We start from the raw sequence: 4,989 nt of genomic DNA, 5'->3' as shown, positions 1-4,989 counted from the left end.
CCTCCAGGCGCCGGGGCCACACAGCTGTGCTGATAGAATATACTGTCTACCTCTGGGGAGGGTATAATTACTACACAAGCAACTTCTGTAAGAATGTGCTTCATGCCTTTGATGTCGACGCCCACATATGGTTCAAACCAGAGGTTTCTGGGACTGTCCCAGAGGGGAGGAGGAACCACTCAGCCTGTGTTTTGAGGAAGGTCATGTTTATCCATGGAGGATACAACCAGACTGGATGGACTAATGACATCTACAAGATGGACACCACCACGATGGTCTGGACTTTAATTAACACCAGAGGAACTCCACCTCCTGATTCTTGCAGTCACTCTGCTACCATCATCGGGACAAAGATGTTTGTATTTGGGGGCTCTGGGCGGGGTCAGTACAACAACACCATCAGAGTGTTTGACACACAGACCAACCTGTGGACGAACACACCTTCTCCACAGCTTGTTCCAGAAGGACGTTATGATCATTCAGCCTTTACCTACAATGGAGAGCTGTACATATTTGGTGGCCGTGGCAGGAACCATTACCAGACCTTAAATGATCTGTGGAAATTCAGTCCAGAGACCTTCTCCTGGAAGAAGGTTGAGCCCAAGGGGAAACACCCACATGGGATGACTAAGATGTGCTGTTGCATGGTGGGAGATCGTATCATCCTCTTTGGAGCAGACAACAGACCAGGTGACCTGTATGTCTTTAGACTTCAGTCCTAGCCTCAAGACATTATGCAAGCTGGCAGTTATTCAGTACAGTCTGGATCAGTCTGAACTCCCACACAACATCAGGTGGGAACTGGCAACCATGACTAGCAACAGCAGCTGAGAAATAAACAAACACAGAAACAACTAATTCAATAAAATTAAATGATTAAAACATTGAATAAAAAGAAGAATCTGATATATTTGCATTCTAAGAACCTGTGTCCCCATAGACAGCCTGAGACCAGCGGACTTTACATTTCCCTCTTTTTTTCTTTTTTCTTTTTTTTTCACCGGACTGAGACGGGAGTGTTATAACTGCCTACAGGACACAGTTTATCACCGTAATAAATTGATATTAAAAAAAGGCAATCTAGGCACCAAGTTAGTTTTATTCAAGAACAAATCAACAGCTGCCTACACAAGCATAAAATTCCAATCTGTCTTCAGAACATCAAACATCCCAGTCCACTGACACATGCTTCAGAACATCCCAGTCCACTGACACATGCTTCAGAACATCCCAGTCCACTGACACATGCTTCAGAACATCCCAGTCCACTGACACATGCTTCAGAACATCCCAGTCCACTGACACATGCCGACTGTATTTTAACGACTACATCAAATGCGAGGTAGACTCGGGCAAACTCTGTGGCATGGTCATGCTGGACCTCCAAAAGGTGTTCGACACTGTAAATCATTCAATTCTTTTGGACAAACTGAAGGCGATTGGTTTTGATGCACATCAATATACTTGATGAAATCCTACCTGGAGGGAAGAATTATCTCTTTCGTCAACAAAAGTTCTCTCAAAACTCTTGCAGGAGCTCTAATTCAGCCCTCCTTTAACTATGCTTCCACCTCTTGGTTCTCCAGCATCACAATGTCTCTTCAGACTGAGCTTCAGACCTCCCAAAACAAACAGATTCTACTGCCTCTCTGCCTGAGGCCCAAGACCCACCTCTCACCTACAACCTCTCCTCTCCTCTCCTCTCCTCTCCTCTCCTCTCCTCTCCTCTCCTCTCACCTACGGCCCCTGCCCAGGCTCCATATATGGAGCTGGCCTGTTTTGACAGTACAACACTCCATATTTTGGCATGCCTGACACAGAACTCCATGGAATAAAGGGACAGAGAGACAGATACAAAAATCTCCATATATGGGCATAGTAGGGACAGATGGGTACCGTGGGTATTGCATAGCCGGGTGGGGGCGGGGCATGGATGTCCAACTTGCATCGTATATTCACAGAATGTTAAACTTAGTAGGTGCTCTTAGTCGACCAATAGGGACAGACATGGGTTAGTAGGTGCTCTTAGACGACCAATAGGGACAGACATGGGTTAGTAGGTGCTCTTAGTCGACCAATAGGGAAAGACATGGGTTAGTAGGTTCTCTTAGTCGACCAATAGGGACAGACATGGGTTAGTAGGTGCTCTTAGTCGACCAATAGGGACAGACATGGGTTAGTAGGTGCTCTTAGTCGACCAATAGGGACAGACATGGGTTAGTAGGTGCTCATAGTCGACCAATAGGAACAGACATGGGTTGAGCTCATGGCTTTGAGACGCTTCAAATCCATGCCAGTCCACTTCCTCACAAACAGTCCGGTTCCGGGTGTTGCCTGTCTCCGTTTCTTTCTCTCCATGCAGATGCCCAAATATGGAGGATTGACATCATAGCACTGACATAGGTTGTTTTGGCAAATGGCCAATCAGATTGCATGACAATATGACACAATCATGCAATTACATCACAATGTGCGATTGTTCTTTAAAAAGACTTGCCCAATACACTAAACATCAGTTAGTGACTTGCAACGAGGAAACTGAGCTGCCTTCATCCTAACAAGTTCATCTGTAAACTAGTTGTCAACACTCGTTGACGGTGGAGCTGCTGTGTGAAATGTTTCACTGGACGATACATCTGGAAGGAGAACATAGGAAGGACCAGGCTGCTGCTGTGGTGGTCGGACACGAGATCTACTGCTTTGGAGGAGACGTAAACCAGAGGGAAAGAGATCACATTGAAGTACACGTCTTAAATACAGTGTCTTTATGCTGGAGGAAGTTGACCCCAGTGACCCCTGGAACAGGAGAACGTCACCTTGAGGTTCCCTCCAGGCGCTACGGCCACACAGCTGTGCTGATAGAATATACCGTCTACCTCTGGGGAGGGTATAATTACTGCACAGGGAAGTACTATAAGAATGAGCTTCATGCCTTTGATGTTGACGCCCACATATGGTTCAAACCACAGGTTTCTGGGACTGTCCCAGAGGGGAGGAGGAACCACTCAGCCTGTGCTTTGGGGAAGGTCATGTTTATCCATGGAGGATACAACCAGACTGGAGACACTAATGACATCTACAAGTTGGACACCACCACGATGGTCTGGACTTTAATTAACACCAGAGGAACAACACCTCCTGCTTCAGAATGTCACTCTGCTACCATCATTGGGACAAATATGTTTATATTTGGGGGCTCTGGGCGGGGTCAGTACAACAACACCATCAGAGTGTTTGACACACAGACCAACCTGTGGACGGCCACACCTTCTCCACAGCTTGTTCCAGAAGGACGTTATGATCATTCAGCCTTTACTTACAATGGAGAGCTGTACATATTTGGTGGCCGTGTCACGAACCAGAGATACCAGACCTTGAATGATGTGTGGAAATTCAGTCCAGAGACCTTCTCCTGGAAGAAGGTTGAGCCCAAGGGGAAACACCCACATGGGATGACTAAGATGTGCTGTTGCATGGTGGGAGTCTGAACTCCCACACAGCATCAGGTGGGAACTGGCAACCATGACTAGCAAAAGCAGCTGAGAAATAAACAAACAAACAACTAATTAAATAAAATACATTTCCCCCGTGTTATAACTGCCTACAGGACACAGTTTATCGCCGTAATAAATTGATATAAAAAAAGGCAATCTAGGCACAGAGTTAGTTTTATTTAAGAACAAATCAACAGCTGCCTACACAAGCGTAGAATTCCAATCTGGCTTCAGAACATCAAACATCCCAGTCCACTGACACATGCTTCAGAACATCCCAGTCCACTGACACATGCTTCAGAACATCCCAGTCCACTGACACATGCTTCAGAACATCCCAGTCCACTGACACATGCCGACCGTATTTCTAACGACTACATCAAATGCGAGGTAGACCCGGGCAAATTCTGTGGCATGGTGGTCATGCTGGACCTCCAAAAGGTGTTCGACACTGTAAATCATTGGAGTGCAGTGCCCGGTGTCGAGTCCGTCGGACCCACGGTTGTCCAGAACCGCCACACAGTCTGGTTTCTGAACCGCCCACAGCCCTGCTATGAGACACAGACTGGTTTCTGAACTGCCCACAGCCCTCCTATGAGACACAGACTGGTTTCTGAACCGCCCACAGCCCTCCTATGAGACACAGACTGGTTTCTGAACCGCCCACAGTCCTCCTATGAGACACAGACTGGTTTCTGAACTGCCCACAGCCCTCCTATGAGACACAGACTGGTTTCTGAACTGCCCACAGCCCTCCTATGAGACACAGACTGGTTTCTGAACTGCCCACAGCCCTCCTATGAGACACAGACTGGTTTCTGAACCGCCCACAGTCCTCCTAGGAGACACAGACTGGTTTCTGAACCGCCCACAGCCCTCCTATGAGACAGACTGGTTTCTGAACCGCCCACAGCCCTCCTATGAGACACAGACTGGTTTCTGAACCGCCCACAGCCCTCCTATGAGACAGTCTGGTTTCTGAACCGCCCACAGCCCTCCTATGAGACACAGACTGGTTTCTGAACCGCCCACAGCCCTCCTATGAGACACAGACTGGTTTCTGAACTGCCCACAGCCCTCCTATGAGACACAGACTGTTTTCTGAACTGCCCACAGCCCTCCTATGAGACACAGACTGGTTTCTGAACTGCCCACAGCCCTCCTATGAGACACAGACTGGTTTCTGAACTGCCCACAGCCCTCCTATGAGACAGACTGGTTTCTGAACCGCCCACAGTCCTCCTATGAGACACAGACTGGTTTCTGAACCGCCCACAGCCCTCCTATGAGACACAGACTGGTTTCTGAACCGCCCACAGCCCTCCTATGAGACACAGACTGGTTTCTGAACCGCCCACAGCCCTCCTATGAGACACAGACTGGTTTCTGAACCGCCCACAGCCCTCCTATGAGACACAGACTGGTTTCTGAACCGCCCACAGCCCTCCTATGAGACACAGACTGGTTTCTGAACTGCCCACAGCCCTCCTATGAG

At 48.2% G+C, this 4,989-nt stretch overlaps 1 pseudogene across 1 annotated transcript; it reads left to right on the top strand.

The window, feature by feature from the left end:
* The first annotated feature begins 203 nt into the window (after positions 1–203).
* LOC310856390 (kelch domain-containing protein 3-like) lies at positions 204–831 on the top strand (annotated as a pseudogene). The gene has a single exon. The product of its transcript is annotated as a kelch domain-containing protein 3-like (transcript).
* The last annotated feature ends 4,158 nt before the right edge of the window (positions 832–4,989 follow it).

Source organism: Protomyctophum parallelum (assembly GCF_964188405.1).
Source record: "Protomyctophum parallelum genome assembly, chromosome: 1".
Taxonomy (NCBI): Eukaryota; Metazoa; Chordata; class Actinopteri; order Myctophiformes; family Myctophidae; genus Protomyctophum; species Protomyctophum parallelum.
This window is presented reverse-complemented; position numbering and strand designations above follow the sequence as displayed.